The sequence below is a fragment of the Anser anser genome (assembly GCF_964211835.1).
Source record: "Anser anser genome assembly, chromosome: 2".
Classification (NCBI taxonomy): Eukaryota; Metazoa; Chordata; class Aves; order Anseriformes; family Anatidae; genus Anser; species Anser anser.
The window spans coordinates 157,772,058-157,785,369 of record NC_139721.1 but is presented as its reverse complement, the minus strand read 5'-3'; the positions used below and the strand labels follow the sequence as shown (position 1 = coordinate 157,785,369).

Below are 13,312 nucleotides of genomic sequence, written 5' to 3'. Positions count from 1 at the left end.
CAAAAAACCCACACACCGCCCTCCAGGAATTTTCCACCAAAGCTAGCTGTAATCTCTAAAATGCCCCTCACCCCTTTTTTTTTCCAACCCGAGTGACAACAAAAGTTTCCTGAGCACGATGACACAAAACGCAGTCCCTAATGTCACGGGGACACGGGGCTTCAGCAGGCAGTGGCAGAGCTGGGCTTCTGCGAGCACGGCCACGCCGCTCACCACTGTCCTCCCTCCTCTGCCCGGCCCCGAATATTCCTGGCAGCACCTGCGAGGAGTCGCAGCTCTGCGCGATCCACCGGTGGTGCCCTGCGAGGGTAGTCTAGGATTTCCCTGAGCCTGCGCCACCTGGCCTGAAGAGGGACGCAGCAGGGGTTGCTGGAGATCACGGTAATAGCTATAAAAATATGAGTAACGATGATAAGACACCAACAAACGGGGACACAGTAACATCAAAGTGTTCTGGAGCGACTGTCGCAGCTGCTCCCTCCGCTCCTCCCAAGCCCAAAGAAAAGAGCTGACAGCCTCCAGACATGGCCCAAACCCTGCTGGCCCACGGACCACGTCCCAGAGAGCGCCCACCACATCCTGTGGGCACCACTGGGGATTAAATGTGCAGCAGAGAGCGACAGCGCGAACTATATTTTAGCTAGGACACGTAGGACAAGCCCACGGCATCAACAAAGCCATCGAAAAAGAGAGATCTCTGAGCTGAAGTGGATCCTATCACTGCAAAATTCCTGGTGCTGCAGCCTCACCTGCACGACTGAAAGCCTCATTTCCTCAGGAAGTCGGGCTAAACACCTCGGCCACAAGTGTCCTTCTGCGTCCTTCCTCGCACACCAAAGCAAGAAGCATCCACTCACTTTCGGTAACTGCTTAAATCTAGCAGAAACCCAGAAACACCCAACCACCAACTTTCTCAGCCTACAACCAGGAGTGCAAAGTGGGGCCCTAGCTGTCCTGAATCAGGTACTAGAAGAAAAAAAGGACAAAAGAGAAGAGATTTCTAATATTTAGGCTGCCAACTCGGCGCCTTTCTTCTGCCATCGACTAAAAAGCCGATGCTGAAGAGGATTCTGAAGAGCATGAGAGCATTTTTCTTTCATAATAAAAACCTAAGTGTCACTTGTCATAAACCAGAAAACACACACCCATGCCATCATGGAACACTAGTACAAAACAAAACAAGAAAATTTCTTTCTGTACTAGCAAGAAAGCCTGTCTTCTGCCACCGAAGCATGAAACATCTATGTGTCGGAGCACCCTACTTAAGCACCAGCAGAAACACGTTATTCCTTGAAAAAACATGCGCCTTTAGTCCAAAAGCTGACATTTCAGAGGGACTACTGCTGAAGCCTCAAGCGTTCAAAAATAAATAAAAAATAAAGTGAAAAAAACCCCACGCCATGCTCCAAGGTAACCTCGGAGCAGGAGCACGATTTGCATCATCGGTTGCAAAACCGACGCTTCGCAGTCCTCTTTCTGACAGCTTTGCACAGGGACTGATGCTTTCCAGACTAAGCCTCTTGCCCATCCTTATTCCAGCTCTTGGGGTCTCCGAGCTGACTCCCTGGAAGGGTGGAGAACTTTGTTCCATGGAAACGAGCAGCCAGCTCAGCCAGTTCAGTCCAAATTCAAGCAAGCAGCTCGCTGCCTAATTAAATCCAAATGCCACTCCCAAGCCTCTGAAGCGAAAGGGGCGGCGCAGGCTGCTCGCTCTCCGGTCGGCTTGGTTCGTGTGAGGTGCAGGATGGACGGCTCTCCTTGGGGGAAAATGCTGGGGAAAAAGCAGGAATGCCGTGCCTGAGGGTCACACGAGATCGGGTTTTCCTGCTCCAGCACTAGCAGGACCTCCTGAGAAGCCTCCTGTAGCACTGAGGCTACGCAGCAGACATCTTCCCAGGCTTCGCCGCAGCTCCAGAGCAGAGCAGCTGCGAGTTGCACAACACCCCTGAAGTACTCGGCAGAGCTCAGACGCACTCAGGGACTCCAGAAAAACCACTTTCTTTGCGCAACGTGAGCAGGTTCTTGCTCCTGAACAACCTACCGGCTCAGCTTGCACCATTTTGTACGAGTTCACTTAGCAGTGCTGTAGGTTGAAGGATGAATTGCTGGTGAAACGGAGCCTTCTCTCTACCCAGCACGACATGTAAGCAGGAGTTATTTCTTCCAAGGAAGACCAGGACAAAGAAAAGCTGATTACACCCACAGCAAAAACGAAACATAAAAATCAATTGTGTTTGACACTGTCCCTTCATCCCCACTGTCTCTTCTTCCACCCCCAGCTCTTTCTTTCCTTCCAGACATTTCCCTTATTAGCAGTTTCATTTCTTTATTCTCTACTTCCCACCAACCCCTCAATTTTGCCCTTTTTAATCAGCTTCCTGTGACAAAGCTCGTTCGATCACGCCACCAGCCCACCCGAGGGCCACTTCCAGCCAAGTATAACGGAGGTGTGGAGGTCTCAAAGATAATTCCCTAAAGGTTTGGCGTTACGTAGAGGAGAGAAGTCAGATGAGCACTCCCAGGGAGCAATGACCAGCACAGCTGCAGTGACACGGGAGGGTTGGTCTTAAACATGAATAAAAGCACACTGACCCACTTTGGTGAGATCTTGTATCAAAACTGGAGCACCTCCTCCTCTCATCACGTTTTCCACTCAGTAAGACCTTAAGACTCACAGGTCCCAGGCACTACCAATGTGAATCTAGGGCACTAAGCACTTGGAAAAATCAAGTACGAAGTAAAACCAGAAAGCCACAGCGTGACACATCTCTCTGCCCTTCAGAGACACGTTTCCGGTGCTGCTGCACGGCTTCGGTTCCAGCGTGTGTGCAGCAGAGAGGAACCTGGAGTTTCAGTCTTAGTACAGCAGCTTAGTGCTGAACAAAAAAAAAAAAAAAAAAAAAGAGAAAAAAAATTAAAAATAATAAAATAAGGCATGGGAGAAACAACGAGTCTGAAGGTCAACACAGACCACCCAAAACAACCAAAAAATCAGGAGAGAAAGCAAATCAAGAAGGGACAAAGGAATAATTTAGCTGTGTTCAGATGGTCTAGACAGTGCTGTTGTTGTTGGCTTCGCTAATAGGTCATTACTAAGACGCAGCCTACGGTAGTTCCATGAAGCTGCTTCCATCAACAGTGCAAAAAAAAAAAAAAAAAGGCACCGGCTGGATGAAAAAGCAGAGTCTTGTAAAACGGGACGAGCTCTGATTTCAGCCTCTCTCGCCCACCAGGCAGAGTTTGGGCTGGGAAAAATTAGGGAAAAGTCCTGGGTGTTGCAGAAGGGCCGAGTAGCGTCTTTGAGTCATTACTAAGGCAGGCTGGAGCGGGCAGCTAAGGGGCCGCACGCTGTCACACACACTTCTGCTCGGATCCGGCGTAAAACCACAGCCGTGACCGCTTGCGGTCACTAAAGATCCCACTGTGCTTTTCGCAGCCGTGGTGGTGCTCACCCCATTCGGCAGCCGTGCCCGTGTAAATTCCAGCGGCGCCTGCCCCCGCCAGCATCCACCTCTCAGCAAGGCGATGCAACCACCGGGGACATCCCCGGGAAGAGCGCAGCGAAGGCTTGGAGGGGATGGAGAGAGGATGGGAAGGCTCACAGAAACGTTGTCACCTTCAGTAAAAGCACTGTCAAAACACAGGCTTTGAATATATTGTGGAAAAAATACTGAAATGTAATAAAAGAGTGAAAAATATGGAACCGCATGACTGTAACATCAATGATCTTAACTTTGGCCTGCAAAGGACATCATCCTTTCATTTTCTCTGGTTTTGGATGAATTGGTATAAGATATTTTTTATTTACCAAAGAGAACCCCAGAAAGCCAAGACTCACCACCCAGCATCGCTCAGTACCCTGCAAAGGGCAGCTCCTGCCCGGACAGACTTTTGGCTAAGTCGTCAGTTGGGAGGAGAGATGAGCTGTTGTTCATGCCTCATTTTATGGACAGGAATCTGAGACAGACAAAAGTCTTGACTAAGACTACACAAGTCCGCAGTCAGGGCTAAATACATTAGTAGAGTTTAAATTCCGAAAGGGCTCAACTCAATCTGGCCTTCCTGGATGTATACAAAGGCCACAGAAATTCATTTAGCAGTATCTGTATCACGATCTTGACCTCAAATCAAACAGACAGAACAGTCTCTTTCTGAAAGCTGTCCAGAAAGTCTCAGTTTGAAGAGTTCACGCAGTAATTTCAATAGCCTCACTGTAACAAATGTCTCTCCGAGTTCCAGTCTGAGTGTAGATTGCTTCATACTTCATTCATTAGAACTTCATATCTGAAGTGTTTGGAGACCGCTCTATTAACAGAAATCTTCTCATCTCAGGTATTCAGACTGATCTCAACCCCTTTTAACCCATCTTAATTTAACTAAATAAACTGGTAACATACAGCTTCTTAAGCTAGAGTAAATCTTAACTGATTCCTACAGCTCTTTCTAGTTTTCCTTTTATTTCTTTACAAAGAGCACACAGCAAACACAAGAGTAGGATGCAACTTTCAATGGCCACAACTCCTTTTCATTTCTATTTGGTGTGTGAGCATGGGATAGCAGCAAACTTTGCCCATGCATTACAGCAAAAGTTCGCATCTACTGGACCAACAGCAAGCTGGACTGCTCACTGCCTTTATCAGAAGGTCAAGGTCATATTGGTCCCCGGTTGGCTTCCCTGGTCCAAGAAAATAGACAGCACTAACCTCTATTAAGGAGGTATCAAAGAACCTTCTTGTGAAAACAAATGCTGCCTTTCCTCCGAAAGCCAACAGGGAAAATCTCCTCTTACTGAGAAAGAAAGAACATCCTCGCTTGCAAAGAACTCATACCTTAAGGTTTCTTCGGAACCTACAACCACAATCAGTGGATATGTCCTGCCACCAGGATTCAGGCCACGCACAAAATACCAGCTGCACAGACACCAAGTGCAGAGATATCAAGACAGCAAAAGCAGAAGGGATCAATTAGCAAGTAAACACTGTCCCAGACAAATCTAGGAGGGAGATCAGTGATCTCCCGAGCTGGAAACACAAGCTCAAGACCCTGACTTTGACCGTATCAAAAGCCTGTAAGGAAGTAAGGAAGGGACCAGATGCTCTCACGGGCAACTACAAATACCATTTTGCGACTCGCCCCCCTTAGCAGGGCTGTCTGTAAATGACCCACAGGAAAACAGACTGCTGCATGCATCCATCCAGTGACAGAGACGCAGATAATCCTCCATTTAAATGAAACCCACATGCACAAGTCGTTTTGCTACTGTCTGAAATAATGTTCAGTATGTGATGAGGAGAAAAATTATCCCATTACCCTCCCCCAGCCCAGATTGCTATCCGCTGCAGCAGACACCAGTGGAGCACGTTCCCTTTGCAAGTCAGCGAAGTCTCGCCGGCAGCTGGATCCTGCTGTCGTTCACCTTCTTGCAACCCCACCCAAGGGATAGCAAGGTCACCCGTGTACGCCTTGAGGGCAGGGCACAGCTCAGCAGGTCACACAGAGCAATTATACAGGAGGAAGTGAGGAAAGACCCTTCTGATATGCAGGATTTCTTGGCAGGAGTTCGCTCGCTGACGTCTTCAGCTTGAGACGCACACGCTCTCCCAGATAAATAACACTGCGAGGTGCTGGGGTTTCTTGAAAACACGTATCCTAGTTGAGGAATTACGATGCTAAAAGCTACACGATCTGATAGGTATTGAAGGCCACCAATACTTTACCTACCAAACCGATGCTAAACACTTGTTCACCATAGATGACAAAATTTGGGATTTCAAATTTTTACAGTGCAACCAAGAATAAAAACAAACCCATCTGAGGCATTTAACAGCTACAGATGTCTATCATGCCAAATGCCCAATAAAACACCTGTGTTTTTCACGCACTGACAACCATTCCACAGATCTTTTTCTTGGGGGTGAAGCTTGTTTTAAGAGTCCCTGCCTCCTAATCTCCATCATAAGCTATCCCTTGGGTAACCCATACAGCTATCGATAAAAGCGCACAGTCAGATCAGAGAACATATTTGAATCAAAAACAACTCTTCCCTTTATCGCCTCCTGCAAAAGAGGACAGATTTTAGCAGCCAGCAATTGGCTTGTGGGAAAGGCAAGAATCCGTTTTAAAAAGCTAAACCAGTTACAACCTTATACAGTTTTACTAATAATCATTTATCACATACGTAAGTAATTCTGATCACCACACTGACAGGGCAAAACCAGTCCCCAAAATATTCAACACAAATAACATTACACTGGATGTGTTTGGGCTCTTAACACATCTGTAAGAGCCTTCAGAAAACAGCAGAAGAGAATAAACTAGCAAATAAATACGTTATGTTACAACATATTTGAGACACGCTACGTGAGATAATGAAGAACTTGAACTGACTTCTGAATTTCCCCAGGGAAAACAGAGAGCTACAGGGAATTCACATTAGTTTAGGTAAGGTGAGAACGATGCCCTTAAACAGTAAGTGATCGATGCAAACACCAAAACCAAAACCTTTCGAGGGCATGGCATAGCAAGTCTTACCACTTGTGCAAAAGCTGTGGGGGCTAAGCCACAAATAGTACAGTAAGTTTTTCTTGAGAAACGTGAAAGGCTGTGGCACAATCCCGATGTACAGTCATCCTGGAGATTTACTGTGGACTCTTGCAATAGAAACACTCAGGATCTGAAAGGTGTTTGGTTTAGCTCAGCAGGGAGGGAAAGCAGAGCTACATCTGCATTTCATTACAACCCTCCCCTCCCAAAACAGCCATCCCTGAGAGCAACGTGCATAGTCAAATTCACACTATGTGTAACACTCCTCCGCAGCCCCGTCCTCATGCAAGCTTGTCAGAAGACATCCCCAGGTGTCACCACACATGCAGACAGCAATGAAACCCAGCTTAAAAGCCATTTTCCCCAGATACGAGCCATGCAACATCCCAACAGCCATGAGTTGGTTTTGATTAGCAAGAGGGCACACAAGCTCCCCAGCATTATTGGATAAGGAAAGCTGTATTGTGATGGGTGTCCAAGCTGGACAGGATGGGGATGGACAAAAACCTTTGCCCTTGTGAGGTTTATTCCAAGGTTTTCAGAAGCCTTCAGGCAAAAGAACTGGCCTCCCCCCTCCTTCCATCTTCCTGCATCCACTTCCTTCAACCCCATAGGGGCCCTGCAGTAACTTGTGGGGCCCAACTGTGTGTGCTCCACAGCCTTAAATGCCCCTTGGTTAACAGGACAGATGTCTGTATTAAAACTGGGTGGTATCTAGGGAGGGAGAGAAATTTGCTGACGAGGGCAGGGCTAAAGGATATGGGCGCTGCCCCTCATATCCAACCAGCAACTTTAGCAACTCAGATCCTGGAGTTGGAGGTATGATGGTTCAAAAATAAAAAATGCACACATTTTCAGGGATATGAAGGGTTTTCAGTGCTTCACTGGTGCTTGTTGACTTACACTGCAATCTATCACCACAGGACAGTGGTGCTCAGTCACAGCCCCAGCAGAGCTCAGGCCTGGCTGCCATGGCTCCCCAGGGCTGCAGCGGGGTACACAGGCCCAGCCATGCCCCCGTGCTGTGGGGACCCCAGGGTGCCAATCCCACCCACATCTCTTCAAGTATTCACCCCTTAAACTCTTCCCCAACCCTCATCAGATGCCCTTTTGCTGTCAGCACAGTTGAAGTGGAGGCCAGGGCCATGCTGGTCCTAAATGGGTCCCCAGCATGTTAGGGCTGGGCCTCACAAGAAGAGCTCTTACCAGCTCTACTCTCCTTAGACTATTTTTATTTTCAGTTGACTCAGCAAGATCATCACCCAAGTCCTACGTTGTCATCTTCCATAACTAATTGAGAGCTTGCTACCTGTTTCACCTGTTCACCTCACTACCCTAGCTCCTAGGCTGCTCCCCATCAGCAGGGGGGATAAGGCCACCCCATTCTGGGGCAGGAATTTGGCCACATTCACACACACGTGTTGCTGTGCCATTAGCTCGCAGGGAGAAAGAATAGGCCGTGACGTGTTTTGCTTACTGACGGAAGTGTAACAGGGTAAATCACTTCGCTTCCAAGTGCCTCTAAACTTATCTGTGGAACAGGGACCGTAAGGCAGACCATGCTTGCCAAGCAGCTTGAGACGCGCAGGTAACACGGACGGAACGAGAGCCCTCGCACGACAAGCTGTTCACTAGCCGAGTGCCCTGGTCCCTGCTATTGAAGCTCGTAAAGCAATCTAAAGCACAGCGAAGATTAAATAAACAAATCTCTGTCAGAGAAAGAGCAACCGTTTACCCTGCAGAGCACCAAAGACGAACTCAACCCAACCTTGACCGCTCCAGCTGCTGAACGCTCCCTAGCCATGAACCCACTCCCGCGCTGGCTGGCTCCCAGTTGCAGCCCTCAGGAAGACAGGAGGCAGGGCCAGGAATACAGCTGCAAGATTCAGGGCTTTCCTGTAAAAGCACAGAGCTGCTCTGAGATAAACCGGGCTAAATAGCTGCCTCTTGGACAAAGCCGTTATCATCTCGCATTTGTTTTCATATATTAGTCTCATGAGGCTTCTAGGGGACCTGCAAGCAAGGACTCGACCCTTAAAGAGCAAAAATAACAACATTTAAGAAAAGTTTGTGTGCTTATAGCTCCACTAAGAATTGAAGAGAAAATTCAGAGGCCGTCTAGTTTTATGGCACGATGCATTTTCTTCCATAGCATCTGCCCACAAAACTCCTCACCACTTCAAAGGTGCCAGGTACTGTTTTCTCTCCCCTGACCCACAACCACCTTTCATAGATTTTTTTTTTTTTTGCCAACCCTCCCTTCTGCTCCACAGACACTAGTTACCTTTTCCTTTAACAGATTAACATAAATTAAATTAAACTTGGGGCAATTTTTCCAGCTTCTTTTCCAGCTTTGCTTAAAATCTGCTGCTTCTGAAGAAGGGCTTATGTACCTAAAAGGCAGCCTGTTTTTTTCCACCTCTATCAGTTTGGTCTAATAAAAGATATTACCTCTCCCCACAACCTGCACCTCTCTTGAGCACACTTGAAAGGAGAAAAATGTTTACACAGTGAGAAATGTAGCTCGCAAGTTATTTCCCCTGACTGCCTCCGATACCTTTGAAGGTTATTTGCAGGCTCATAAAGACCTCTTTCTCCCTCCCAACTCAGCTACTTCCAATGCTCAAAGTCACAGCCCAGAAACCGTGAACTCTTCATCTGTCGCTGTAGCAATAGCTGTGAAGTCCCAAATACAGCAGGGCAGGTCTGACCCTGCACTCCCAGGTGCCCAAAGTGCCCGATGTGACCCGAAACAGGAGCCCTGAGAGCAATGGTGCCAGGAAAGGGAGAAGGAGCAAGTCAGACACCTCTTGAAAATAAAAAAAAAACTTAGCTGGAAAGCCTGATGTGCCTAACAATACGGCAAACTGCTGCAATTTAACCTGATTTTATTTTTATTTTTTTTTTTTTACAGCTCGCAGCATACAAAGAGCAGGTGAAGTGCACAGGCATTGCCTTCAGTTGAAGGATGAGGAACACAGAGAATGGGAGAGCTGAAAGAAATTAATGTCTGTGGGTGAAGAGTTGGTCTTTTCTCTCCGAGGGTCTCAACAGCCCCAGAAGAACACAGATCTGGAGTTCAATGGACAGACCAGGACTGTGCGAAGTGACCACCTCCTCCTTCTGCAAGCTGCCTTGCCTTTTGCCAGCCCAGCCAGCAGTCTTGTTCTCCAAAAAAAAAAAAAAAAAACACCCCTCTGTCAAGTCAAGACTGTAAAAAGGCATTATTCTTCCATCCCTCACACTTCAGATCGCCTTGCTGCTGAAACAAAACTTACACTTTCTCCAGAAAAGTACTGAAGACCTAAACTTTGACTCACACGTAAGAGTTCCCAGTGTTTTTATTGTCAGAAACACACATGCCATTTCACAACTGGAGTCAAGAATACTCAAATCACTTTTAAACAAAAAGAAAAATGTTGGGTAATGCCTTTTATACTAACTTCCACAATATTTTTAATGTTATTTTAACCATGATACCATGTTTAAACACAGTGTTAAACTGCCATCAACCATGGTCCTCTCACTGGGTTGCAATACACAGACATCTTTGGAAGCGTCCTGTGCACTCGTTCGTGCTCAGCTACATTTTGATTACATGACAAAAAGGTTATGGACCCTCTTGGAGGTGCAGCAGATGGAAATGGACTGTGAGCTGCAGAAATTGCTCTGTGCCAGGCGTGAGAGGTGGGACATCCTGCTTTAGGACATACATGTTCTCCACCCTGATTTTCTCCCATTATCGAGGCTGAGAAAGCCACTGTAAGAGGCACATGGTAACCCACCACCATGTGAAAAATGACTTCAGTATTAGTCCAGTCCATCCAGCAGGAATTAGGCTGGATATTAGGAAGAATTTCTTTACTGAAAAGGTTGTTAGGCATTGGAATGGGCTGCCCAGGGAAGTGGTTGAGTCACCATCCCTGAAGGTCTTTAAAAGACGTTTAGATGCTGAGCTTAGTGATACGGTTTAGTGCAGGACTTGTTAGTGTTAGGTCAGAGGTTGGACTAGGTGATCTTGGAGGTCTCTTCCAACCTGGACGATTCTGTGATTCTGTACTTGCAGTACCTAGCTGACAGCACCAGCCACTTCGGGATAGTCTTGAATGATCGGTCAGTGTCCAGTGAGGTACGCCAGGGGGTCAGTTTCACAGAGACATTTATCTTGGAGCCTTGCTCAGGCTCTGTACCCCACTTCATCTCCAGACTTTGACCTGACACACTCGCATGGTGAAACGTGGTCAGCTTGTGAAGCTGTGACTGAACACCTACAGTGCGGCCATATATATCTCCTGTAGAAATTACTATCTCCTTCTAAAGCCATTTTAACCTACAAACTACCCTAATGTTCTCACCACCTTCCTTTTCTGTACAAAGAAAGAGTCAAGTGCTTCAGTACAAATTCAGAGTGAAGTGTCTCAGGGCAATACTGAGCAGAAGCCCAATTGTTTGTTCCAAGACCAAAACATGAAGCAAAACCAGAATAATTCTGTCCTAAGCTCCTATGCTGTACCCAGTTCCACTTCCCTCAGAAATTGAGCCATATCCTGCGGCAAGAAAGACCTCCAGGTCCTTCACAGCCAGCGTTAAGAGAATAGATACAAATGTCAAGTGATGTGGTCATAGCCATATCTGCACAAAAACCCAGTGCCAAGAAGCTCTGCTGAGGCTGCCCCCAAGCTGCCATGCTGTCCTGGTCTGATCTGCAGCGCTGGGCTACTCCAAGCACCGCTGCACCCCATGATGCAGCCTGGCTGCTATGTCAGAGGTGCACATGGAGATGCCACAAGATGCCACTTCCCACCTCGTGGTCTTTGTACAAGGTCATACAGATTCCCTAGAACACGTCCAGGAGCGAACAGTGCTATACCGAACTCTGGGACACCGAGCTGAGTGTGAACAGGATCCTAGGAAGAAAGGCAGACCTGGAAGAGACCTTCAGAGATCATTTCAGCGTACCTCCTCTGTGGCTTACCAGAAGGGAATCAATGTAAGGACTGCAAATTCTCTGCTCTTCCCTTGAAAATGCTCCCCCATCCCAACACACAAAGGAAACCAGACCACATATAAAATGTTGTGGGTGTGAAAGTAATAAACCCTCAAAATTTAGCTTAATTTTCATCACAGCTGTTGCAGTCATCATTTGACTAGCAAATAGCACTCAGTAACACTGATCATGAGACGCATCGGTTCATCTCTCTTGCCCCAACAGTCAAGGCAGAGACCAGGCTCAGGACCACACCACGATGCCTTCTGAAGGCAGCCTGGCAGGTCTAAGCAGTCCCTGCAATGGCAATGACGCCGTGCTGTTAGTGATGAGCTACAGCAATGCCCCAAGCAATGACATTTGGGAAGGGGGGACATGCACAGCACCTTCCACGCAGACACAGGTGAAAGCAGAACAGCAAATCTGGATAAGAAAGGCTCTCACTGATTCAGATTGACCTCCCCAAAGCAAAACACGCTGCTTTAGGAGAGGGTGCTCTCTTCACTGCAGTACTGTTGCAATCCCTGCTTTCGCCAGCGCGCCCATGGTACGTTTACAGCTGACAGTCTGGAGGAAGATCAAGCAGTCCACATCAGCTGCGGGCTCCATAAAAGTCACCAAATTGACTCTTTGCTGAAAACTGGACTGGAGCCAGCAACTCACTCCCTACCAGTCCTGAGAGCAAGGCTGAACTTTCCACCCTTGAAAAAAAAAAAAAATGCATTGACTAGGAGTAGCTCTCATCTTCAACGTGACAATTTCTCTAAAAAATTTTGGGGTTTTTCAAGTGAAATTTGTCATTCTTTATACTGAAGAACCACGTCTGAACTCTCTCTTCCCTTCTTTTTTCCCTTTACTTAGCTTTAGTTTGTTTTTTTTTTTTTGCCTCAAAATCTCTCTCGCAGTTAATAGAGAGAGCAAAAAATAAAAAAGATAAAGCCAGGATGGGGTAAACGCTGCTGTTCTCCTATTCTCCTTTCTCCATAAGGGAAGACAAACAGTTAAGGTGTGGCAATGGCTTTGCATTTTCTACTTTTTAAATTCAAACCACTACCAAATTCTTCATCACTCTTCTTTTAGGTCTAGAGAGACAATCACAATCTACTGGCATTTTCCCCCACCTCTTTTTATTTTTCCCCACCATTTCAATAAACCCTGAGAAGTTCTGGATAAACTTGTGTAAATACTGCAAGTGTAAAAGTGAAGTGCCCAGCTACAGTCAAGATTCCTCTGAGATTTTTGCTTTCTCCTTTCTTTTGTCACCAGGGCAGGAAACCATTTCAGGAGATGCATTTAGGCTTCTCTGTAACTTGCCTCTTTTAGTGGACAACCCAAACTCAGTCTTCTGGTGGACAATCCAAGCAGGACAATCCAAGCTCAATTAGCTCCATACGTTAATCACACACTACCACTTACGTAAGACAGAACCTGCCCTTGTTCTTCAACCTGCTGAGCCTTCCTCTTTTGAGCAAAACTAAAGAAAATGAGCAGAAACCCCGACAGTTGCTAGAACGGCTACTGGCTGGTAAAACGCCTTATAGACCACTTTGGAAGTGGTTTTGTGGTCATTGATTCTGGAGAAAGCTTTGCCTTGCCCATAAACGCACAAAATTCTAGTTGAACCCCAAACCTAGCAGCACGCAGCCCTCAGTAAGGCATGTGCCCCCTGCAAAGTCCATTCAGCATCTTTAATTCCTAGAGGGCTGCGATGGGAAGACACCAGGCAATCCCTGCAGCAGGTTACAAGCACATTAGCAAAGCATGGGCATTCTCCTGCAAGCA

The 13,312-nt window shown here is 47.0% G+C and overlaps 1 protein-coding gene across 3 annotated transcripts in view; it reads right to left on the bottom strand.

Moving 5' to 3' along the window:
• The window catches only part of LOC310894848 (mitogen-activated protein kinase kinase kinase 3-like), a 77,188-nt gene that overhangs the window by 41,690 nt on the left and 22,186 nt on the right, over positions 1-13,312 (bottom strand). The window lies entirely within an intron of this gene.